The sequence below is a fragment of the Triticum dicoccoides genome, chromosome 4B (assembly GCF_002162155.2).
Source record: "Triticum dicoccoides isolate Atlit2015 ecotype Zavitan chromosome 4B, WEW_v2.0, whole genome shotgun sequence".
NCBI classification, from domain to species: Eukaryota; Viridiplantae; Streptophyta; class Magnoliopsida; order Poales; family Poaceae; genus Triticum; species Triticum dicoccoides.
Window position 1 is genome coordinate 523955261 of NC_041387.1, and position 11044 is coordinate 523966304.

Here is an 11044-nt window from a genome sequence, read left to right on the forward strand (position 1 = left end):
CGCATTTTCGATAGCTATCCAACGGTATATTATTTGCCCCATTTCGACAAAGTTTTTTAAAAAATCGTGTTCAAAATCAAATTTGACCGTATTCGAATTCGTTTTTAAACCGTAAGGAATTAGAAAAATATTTCTATACGAAAAAGTTGTGCATTTTCCATAGCTTTCCAAGAACGTATCATTTGCATTAAACGACAAACCGTTTGCAAAAAAATGCGAAAATACGTTTCGCCCAGAATTTCATCGTTTTTAAAAATATTTTAAAATTGTATATAATTTGAAAAACTGTAGATATATGGAAGATGTGGATTTTTACCAGCTTTCCAAGGCCATCTTATTTGCTCAACACCAACAAACTGTTTGAAAATTGAGTCCAAAATACGATTCACGTTTTCGGTTTTGAAAAAAATGATTTTTTTCCAAACTGCTCCTAAACCGTGATGATTTTGCAAAAAATTCCTTTATATTTGTAGTGTGGATGTCAAGAGCTTTCCAATGATATATTACACGCCCCATTCTGACGAAAAGACGATCAGTTCAATGAGATGAAAATCATCAGTACAACCGCCTGAAACGATCGGTTCAAGTAGGGTAACAGAATAATATTCTGTTACACGAAACAGAATACCCCATATATATATATATATATATATATATATATATATATATATATATATATATATATATATATATATACAGACGGTCTATTCTGCTAATATTAGCAGAATAACTATTCTGCACACCACTTCCGCACTGCACGCTGAACGCAAGTGCACGTCATTCTTTGAACCAAGTGTGCTGCAATACTCACACGAGTGAACTTCTCGTCGGAAAAAAATGCACGCGTTATTTTTTCGATACTGTTTTCGCTCTAATTTTTTAACCGTTTATTGGAATGAGGCTTGTAATATACCGTTGAAAAGCTATGGATTAGGCGCAACTTCGACATGTTGAACACTTTTCGAGATTCCACACGGTTTAAGAGTAGTTTTGAAAATAGTGCGGCGGATGACGAGTGACAACGAGCATTTTTTCGCATTTTTTTTCCAAACCGCTTGTCAGAATGAAGCAAATGATACGCCGTTGGATAGATATCGTCGAGGCGCATATTTTCCATATATAAATCTTTCTCTAATTCGTTACGATTTCAGAGCAGTTTCAAATTTACTAAATCGTAGAATTCTGTTTTTCAAGTTTTCTAAAAATTTCGGTACTGTTTTCGCTCCTGTTTTTGAACTGTTTGTTGAAACGAGACGTGTGATACGCCGTTGGAAAGCTACGAACGAGGCGCAACTTTCATATGTTGAAATATTTTTGAGATTCCTTACGGTTTAAGTTAATTTTGAAAATCGTGTGGCGGACGATGAGTGGCAGCGGTCATTTTTGGCAAAAATTTTGCAAACCGCTGGTCGGAATGATTCAAACGATACGCCGTTGGAAAGATATCGACGATACACACCTCTTTCATGTAGAATACTCTCTCTAATTCTTTACGGTTTAAGAGGAATTTCGAATTTACCGAAATGCGGACACTCTGTTTTTCGCGACACCCAAATCGACGTGGGTACTTCATCCGACTGAAAACCGCACTGCAACGGACGAAAAACCGCACTGCATCACACGGGTAAGAGAACTGCATGATTTCTTTTTTGTGGGACGTAAATTTTTTAAGACGAGGAAGAAAACCGCACTGCTTTTAGACTGAAAACTGCACTGCATCAGACGGGTAAGAGAACTGCATGGTTTCTTTTTTGTGGGACTTAAAGTTTTGAAGACGAGGAAGAAAACCGCACTGCTTTTAGACTGAAAACCGCACTGCATCAGACGAACTAGCAGACTGCATGATTTCTTTTATTTAGACGTAATTTTTCTCAGGTGAGGAAGTGGACAGCGCTTCACGTACGGCGTAAGTGAACCACAACACTTCCGAAAGTGAAACGCGACACTACCCGAAAGTGAACCTCATGTGGTTTTTTTACCGTTCCCTAACTTTTTTTTGACTTCACATCGGGCATAAGGAACCGCAGCACCATTGAAAGTGAATCGCAGCGGTGTCGAAAGTGCACCACACACGCATCAACCTAAAAATCAAAGTGAAGTGCAGAAAACCTTTTCTTTTTTCTGAACAAATAAATCGAACGGCACTGCACTGACATTTTTTCTTCAAAACAAAATAAAGTGAATGACATGCCCATGCTCTCGGGACTGCATGCACATAGCCAGCCATGGTGCTCCAAGTGAACGACATACCCACGCCATCAGGACGGCCCGCACACGCCAGCCATGGTACTCCAAGCCACCGGAGATGCAACAGGAAACTAGCCCATCACAGCAGCTCACCGAAGACAACACTAGCGAGCTGCACTTTGTCAAAAAAATTTAGAAGTGAATCACATACACATACATCAAGTACAATGGTACACTGAAACGCAACTAGAAACTAGTGAGCTCTATGTGAGTGACTACATACCCACAGCCCGCGCGATTACAGCCGCACTGCAAAACTTCCGTCGCTGAGCTGCACGACAAGCGTTACAGAACTGCAGAGGAGGGAATCAAGAAACGGAGCAGCAGAGAGGGGAACGAAGCAACGGAGCGCCGGATTCGTCCCTCATCGTGCACTGAAGATTTCATCCAAAAATCAAAATCAAAATGAACCACAAAACCATTGTTGCTGTGCTCACTTTTTTCCCTGCTCACTTTTTTCCCTGTTCGTCAGTGGGGAGAACCTTGGATCCGCCATTTAATGAGGAAGAGGGAGTACAGAGAGAGGGGAACCACCTGCATCGCCCTGGATCAGCATCAAGGTGGAGAAACCACCGACGAACAGCACGCGGGAGGGAACCACACTGCAGTACCGGGGCCACCTAAGCATGTCAGGAAGCAGCGGCAAACTGCACCTGTGTTGGCCACCGCGAGCTAGGTAGGGGAGAAGCTCAGTGGTTGCGGTCAACGTCGGGGTCTCGCCGATGAGCAGCATGAGAAGCGCCATGAGCTGCAGAGGTGGGGCTCAATCCAACGCCGGGCAATGCACAGTGGCACGGGGATGGATCCGCCAAGATTGATTGGGAGGAAGGGGCAGTGGGGCTGGGTGGTGGCTGGCGGTGGGGCGTTGCGCGGGCCGGCAATGGCCTAGATCGGGCGGCTCGGAGCGGGGAAGGCAGCAGGAAGGGGAGCGCCTGCGACAGGGATGCGAGCCCGTGTCGGGAAGAAGGTACGAGGAGGTCGGGGCCATCCAGCCGGCACGGCGCGGGGAGGGGCTCTTCGTCCAGAAAGACGGTGTTGGGCAGGGAGGGCGCGCCGGCAAAGGTGGGGCGATTGGGCGAAGCACCGGTGTTGGTAGTTGGCCGGCTGGGGGTGCGGCGGTGGGTTGGTGGATCTGGGCTGGGACGTGGGAGGAAGGTGGAGGGGATCGGGGGAGGAGTGGAGGAGGTGGGTCAGTGGGGTGGGGTTTTTTTGTGTGCGGTTCAGATGCTCGTTGGGTTAGTTGGGGTGTTAGCAGAATAAGACTAGTGTTAGCAGAATAAGAGTCTTAAGGGTGTTATCATAATAGACCCACCCTATATATATATATGTGTGTGTGTGTGTGTGTGTGTGTGTGTGTGTGTTCTATCCTCTACAACATTCACTTATAGCTATGTCTTCATGTTGCTATTTTTCTGACCTAACTGAATGTGATCGGACCCTAATCCCTTGTGTGCTACTCCCTAAAATTCAGTCTGTCTAGTCATATGCATTCTGTTAATACTTGTCGAATATCTTCGTTGTGTCCTTGTTAGCAGAAGATACAGAGACAAACTTTTAAAACTGCTTTTAAAGTCTTATCATTTGCCTGAAAACCGGGGAAGCCGGAACGACCACCCGACAATCCAGGCATGCGTGGGAACATAGTTTAACTCCTGATAAGTTGCATGCATGCCATGTGTCTTTCATATGTGAACCGCCAGGGGCACCTGCGTAATTGCGTTGCACCGCCCTCCTCCTTATAAATACTTGCGCCCCCGCGGTCAATATCTCCTCTTCCACCTTGCCATCTCGCTCAAACCCTAGCGCCACCGCTAGCTTGTGTCCACGCCGGAGACGAAGCGCTTAGCTGCCGCGACCTCTTCCACGTCGTCCTCACGCTGATCGCGGACCTCGTCTTCTCCGCCGCTGCCGTAGGTGTCTTCCGCCACCAAGTTAGGGCACGGGAGATTGGACTGCTCGGCCTCCCAACTGCCTCATCTAGCAGTTCGTCTATGGTAAATAAATCTCACTTTTTACGGTCTTTTTGATCTGTCAAATCCATCCACTTCAACCAAAAGTGGTTTCTACACTTTGAAATCTAGATCTGCCTCATTCTGAATGTCATATATTGCAAAGTATGTTCACTTATGCTTCATAACTAATTAGATTCCTCACTTGTACTTATTCTTGGATTCATACAAATCTGGAACCAACTTCCTTCAATAAGTAAATGTCTTCGCACTATGAGGTCAATGTCTTCTAACTGATTTATCTTCAAAATCTTCTGAGAATGCATATGACCTATTTCGCTTCCCTCACATCTCTAATGCTATCACAGGTACATGTCCGTTGGAGAATCCCTTGGTTCTCATAGTTTGCATTCATTTGCAGAATTCTTACAGCATCACATTGAATCTCCTGAAGCCAGTTCTTGTTTGACGAGTAGACGGAAGCCTTTCACTATTTTGAAGCCTATCTGTCTGAATATTTTGGCTTTTGAGAAATATGCACAAAAAGGTGACATGCAACACCATGGCAATACTGCACTGGCCACATGAAACTATTGCCAGAATCAAAGATTTGCTCCTGAGCTCACATAGATGATTGGATGGGGCTGAAAATGGGTGGAGGGGGTTAATATGAGCACATTAAGGAGTATGCAAAAGTTCAACTCATTTGAGTACTCCTAGCTAGTACTTCCTTCACAAAGCCTTATGTGTGACAGAAACTTCGAAAAATCACTGAGGAATATTGGCTAGGCAAATAATGTTGAACTTGTGCATGAGGCAATTATTTGGATATATAATCAGTATGAGCTCTACAAATCTGACCCTGAAGAGAACTATACACAGCGCAAGAACAGGATCAAATGGATCCGAAGATATTGGGCTGAGTAATTGTTCAAGTACAACTTCGTGACACCTGAATATGCTAAGAAGAATGCCATCAAGCGACCATGGGGTGATTCTCTTTACAGAAATATGGCATCGAAGACAAAATCGGAAGCTATTTCTTAGAAGTTCTATCCTTGCCTGGTCTGAGGACCTCAGCCTGAGAATGCCGACCCATCGTATCTTCTATGTTGTCGTGAAGACAATCTCTTCAAGCGCAACTTTCAGTTTACAAAGGATTCAGCTATCAAGAACAAGAAGGAATTTGGCCTCGACTTCAACCCTGGTCCATGAGCACCAAGGTCAGATGGTACACGTGAAGACAAGGAGAACATAATTTGCCCCTTCACCAACTTCGATGGGCTTCTGTCCCACATTACTGTCCAGAGGGCCACAGTGGAACAATCTGCTGAAGATGCAGACTCTGAAGATGCTCCCTCACCACTGAAACAGAAGAAATAGTCTAAATCGTCAATGCCCTCTGTTGCTACTGCTGAGGGAGTCCTGGATTAAGGGATCCTCGGACAGCCGGACTATATACATTGGCCGGACTGTTGAGCTATGAAGATACAAGAAAGAAGACCTCGTCCCGTGTCCGGGTGGGACTCTCCTTTGCGTGGAAGGCAAGCTTGGCGATTCGGATATGTAGATTCCCTTCTCTGTAACCGACCTTGTGTAACCCTAGCCCCCTCCGATGTCTATATAAAACGGAGGGTTTAGTCCGTAGGACAAGGACAATCATAATCATAGGCTAGCTTCTAGGGTTAGCCTCTACGATCTCGTGGTAGATCAACTCTTGTAATACTCATATCATCAAGATCAATCAAGCAGGAAGTAGGGTATTACCTCCATAGAGAGGGCCCGAACATGGGTAAACATCGTGTCCCCTGCCTCATGTTACCATTATCCTTAGACGCACAGTTCGGGACCCCCTACCCGAGATCCGCCAGTTTTGACACCGACATTGGTGCTTTCATTGAGAGTTCCACTGTGACGTCAAAGATAGGATTGATGGCTCGCCTTGTTATCAAGGACAACATCACCTCCGGGAGAGCCCTGGCCTCAGGCCAAAACCTCCCGCTGGGCGGCTTCGTTATGACCGCCCGTTCGGCCGTCGGGGCGATGATGACTTCTCGGGTCATTGAAAATCGTCTCCATGTCAGCTCGGAATACGCCGAGAAGATGGATCCAATTGAGTTATCGTCCCTAAACGAGCTTCTGGATTGCATCGCTGCCTTGGGAGTCGCTACGGACTACGATCGGATTGGGCTTAAACCCGATCAGAGGGAGATTGAATCTCCGCCGATCACCCATCAGATAGCGGTGGTGGAGGAGCAACGCAACAACTCTTCCCCTATATTGAGGACGAACTATGTCCGGATTCCCGAGCTCACTGAGCCTGATACCCGCTCGCAGGAAGACACGCCCCAAACTCTGAACTTAGAATCGGACTGTGGGTCCGAAAAATTGGTTGACATCTCGGAACCCGAACTATTAAGCTCGGAAGCTCCTCAAGCTCTGGGTCCAAGATCGGGTCAGGGTACGGACTTAAATCCACCCACCCACCCAGATACAAGCGATCTTTCCCACATCAGACAACAGTCCCAAGAGACAGTACATCACTTTTGTTCCAGATTCCTCCTTGTGAAGAACAAGGTCAAGGACTGTCGCGATGAAGACGCAATCTCATTATTTTGCAAAAATTGCACGGACAAGGAAATCCTTAACGCCATAAATCGCCATCACGTATCACACTTTGCTGACTTGGCGACCATAGTACAGAAGTGTTGCATGATGGAAAGCGCCTGGAAAACTCAAGCAACCTTTTGGGATCAACTAGCTCTCACTAAACCCCTCGTCCGAACAAAAAGGGTGTACCCTCGTAGGTCACCCAATCCAATCACGAAAAAATCGAATCCCACTACAGGGCGCGGAACCGTGTTGGAGGGATGGCTCGATAGGCCATGCAAAATACACACCACATCGGATACCGTACCAACACAGAGCCTTAGAGCATGTTGGATACTTTGGCAGGTGGCCAAGAGCGACGAGGATCTCCTCATCAACAACACCGCAGAACATCATCCCACGGAAAACAACAACACTACAGTATTGACAGTCTTCGAGACTTCCGCCTCGAATAACAGGGGCAAGAGAGCACTCCACGGCCTTGCCGAAGTCTACCATGTTGCAGCAATAAACCCCTGGAACTACACGGCTATAACTTTCAATGCTAGTGGCGAACCGTAATTCAGAACAGTCCAGGCACCAGTCGCTTTGGTCCTTAGTCCAATCATGGACGGCTTCCGGCTTACCAAAGTGCTCATGGACGGCGGCAGCGGACTAAACCTCATTTACGAGGAAACTCTCAACAAAATGGAAATAGACAGGAGCCGCATCGAGCAAAGCAACACGACCTTCCGAGGAATTATTCCCAGTCGGGAGGCACGATGTGCGGGAAAATCACACTCGATGTGGTATTCGGCACACCAGAGAATTATAGGTCCGAAGAGATAACATTTCAAGTGCCCCCTTTCAGGCTTCCGGCTTACCAAAGTGCTCATGGACGGCGGCAGCGGACTAAACCTCATTTACGAGGAAACTCTCAACAAAATGGAAATAGACAGGAGCCGCATCGAGCAAAGCAACACGACCTTCCGAGGAATTATTCCCAGTCGGGAGGCACGATGTGCGGGAAAATCACACTCGATGTGGTATTCGGCACACCAGAGAATTATAGGTCCGAAGAGATAACATTTCAAGTGCCCCCTTTCAATAGTGGATACCACGCCCTGTTAGGGCGGGACGCATTTGCGAAATTCCAAGATATACCCCATTACGGGTACATGAAGCTCAAGATGTCTGGGACCAATGGAATCATCACTCTTGCCAGTGATCCGGACATAGCACTCCGTGCCGAAAACAAAACCGCCACCTTGGCCCTCGAGGCATTATCCGAAGCCCTCACGGCCGAAGAATTAAATGCATTACATTCCACAGTGGACAGGGATGACATGATAGTCGATAAGCGATCCAAGTCCACCTCCTTTAAACCAGCGGACAAAATAGTCAAATTCCAAGTCCACCCAACGGACTCCACGAAGACAACATCCATCGAGGAATAGCTGGACCCCACAATCGACGCTGCACTGCGGCGTTTTTACGCGAGAATTGGGATATCTTTGCCTGGCACCCTTTTGATATGCCAGGGATCCCACGCAGGCTGGCCGAGCATAGCCTCAACATACTAAAGGGATATAAGCCGGTCAAGCAAACACTACAGCGCTTTTCAAAACCCAAACCACAAGCTATGGAAGAGGAGCTAGCCAAGTTACTCGAAGCCGGATTCATCAGAGAAATAAAACACCCGGACTGGCTAGCAAACCTGGTGATGGTACCAAAGAAGGATAAATCCTAGCGCTTATGTGTCGATTTCAAAGACTTCAACAAAGCCTGCCCTAATGATCCCTTCCCTCTCCCCCGCATTGATCAGATTATCGATGCCACCACAGGACACAACTCATTATGTTTCCTCGATGCATACTCCGGATACCATCAAATCAAGATAACAGAGTCCAATCAAGCCGCAACTGCATTTATCACCCCGTACGGGCCTTTCTTCTTCAACACTATGCATTTCAGGCTCAAAAACGTTGGTGCCACCTACCAACGCATGATTCAAACATGCCTAGAGAAACAAATCGGCAAAATAGTTAAATCATATGTGGACGACATGGTCATAAAGACAAGACATGTCGAATCTTTAATAGACGATCTGAGGCTCACATTCGACAACCTCCGAACATATGACATTAAGCTCAATCCAGAAAAATGTGTTTTCGGTGTTCCCGCCGGAAAGCTGCTGGGCTTCATCGTTCCCAATAGAGGAATTGAAGCAAACCCAGCTAAAATCCGAGATTTGTCACAGTTGGCTACCCCAACAGATCTTAAATAAATACAGAAACTAACTGGATGCATGGCAGCTTTAAGCCGCTTTATCTCCAGATTGGGAGAAAAGGCATTGTCACTTTATCGCCTCCTTCGACGAATCGAACACTTCGAGTGGACGGACGTGGCGACGGCCGGACTGGAAGAAATAAAGGCTCTTTTAGCAAGCAACCCAATCCTGGCTGCACCAAACGTTGGCGAACCCATGTTGTTATACATAGCTGCAATACACCAAGTTGTGAGTGCAGTGCTCGTTGTTGAACGAGAGGACGGACACAAATTACCGCTTCAAAAGCCGGTAGACTACGTATCCACTATCCTCACACCATGCAAATCTCGGTACCCTCATTATCAAAAAATAGCATGCGTGGTCTTCATGGAATCCTGGAAACTACGACACTACTTTTAAGAGTATTCAATCACGGTGGCCTCCGAAGTACCACTCAATGACATAATAAACAACCGCAATGCAATGGGCCGGATTGCTAAGTGGGCCATTGAGCTCCTCCCATTCAACATTACATATAAACCATGGCGAGCCATTAAATCGCAAGTACTGGCAGACTTCGTCGCTGAATGGATAGAGGCCGAACTCCCTAAAGAGTACGGCGCATACTCCAATTGGATCATGCACTTCGACGGCTCTAAAATGCTGGCAGGTCTGGGAGCAGGTGTTGTCCTAACATCCCCCACTAGAGATATAGTCCAATTCGTACTCTAAATATTATACACAGACTCCAACAATGCAGCCGAATATGAGGCTCTGTTGCATGGTCTTCGGAAGGTTGTCTCCATGGGCATCCAGCGCCTGGAAGTGCGTGGGGATTCAAACCTTGCAATATCTCAAATAAATGGAGACTTTGATTCCAAGGATCCGAAAATGGCGGCTTATCGTAACGCCATCCTTAAATGTTAGCTCAACTCGAGGGGCTTGAATTTCATCATGTGGTTCGAGAAAACAATCAAGCGGCAGATGTCCTTGCCCGCATCGGTGCTAAGCGCGACCCCATCCCACCTAATATCTTTCTGGAGAGGATTTTCAAGCCATCCATAGTGTGGCAATGGGAGACCGGCAACACCAGTCCGGATCCGACCACAACCTCAGATCCTGAACACACTGACATAATCGGGGGCTCTGCCACCAAAATAACACCATCGGCCCATCTCATCATAGTCGTCATCGCCCCATGGACCGAACCCTTCTTGGCCTACCTTAATAGGCAAGAACTCCCCGAGGATCAAAATGAGGCACACTGCATTGTGCGGCGCTCTAAAGCCTACAGAGTCCATGAAGGAGAGCTTTATAAGAAAAGCGCCACCGGAGTACTTCAAAGATGTATCTCCGAAGAGGAAGGGCGGCATCTCTTGGCTGAAATTCATGCCGGACTCGGCGGTCACCACGCCGCAGTTCAGGCCCTTGTAAGCAAGGCCTTCCGTACAAGTTTCTACAGGTTGATGGCCCGAGCAGACGCACAGGACCTCGTCCAACATTGCTTCGGATGCCAGCTTTTCGCTAACCAAAGCCAGATGCCACCCACCACTCTACAAACAATCCCCATCACATGGCCTTTCACAGCGTGGGGGCTTGATATGGTCGAACCCCTTAAAGAAGGAAGCCATAGGAAAAAAATACTTGTTGGTCATGGTGGATAAATTCACCAAATGGATTGAGGCCAAACCAGTTAAAACAACTGAATCCGGACCCGTGATAGATTTCATATTTGGCGTTGTGCACCGTTATGGTGTTCCACACAGCATCATCACCGATAAAGGCTCCAACTTCACAGCTAATGAGGTGAAAACTTGGTGCGGTAACATGGGCATTAAGCTCTATTATGCATCCATCTATCACCCTCAAACAAACGGTCAAGTCGAATGAGCCAATGGTCTTATTATGAGCGGCATTAAACCCAGACTAGTGCGATCCTTAAAAGAATCGGACACACACTGGGTGGAGGAGCTTGACTCCGTACTCTGGG

At 46.8% G+C, this 11044-nt stretch overlaps 1 long non-coding RNA gene across 1 annotated transcript; it reads right to left on the bottom strand.

The window, feature by feature from the left end:
- Window positions 1–1952: 1952 nt before the first annotated feature.
- On the bottom strand, window positions 1953–3408 carry LOC119293819. The gene is made up of 2 exons (XR_005143227.1): window positions 2471–3408; window positions 1953–2359 (listed from the first exon to the last, which is right to left on the bottom strand). It is a non-coding gene; the product is annotated as an uncharacterized LOC119293819 (long non-coding RNA).
- Window positions 3409–11044: the final 7636 nt, after the last annotated feature.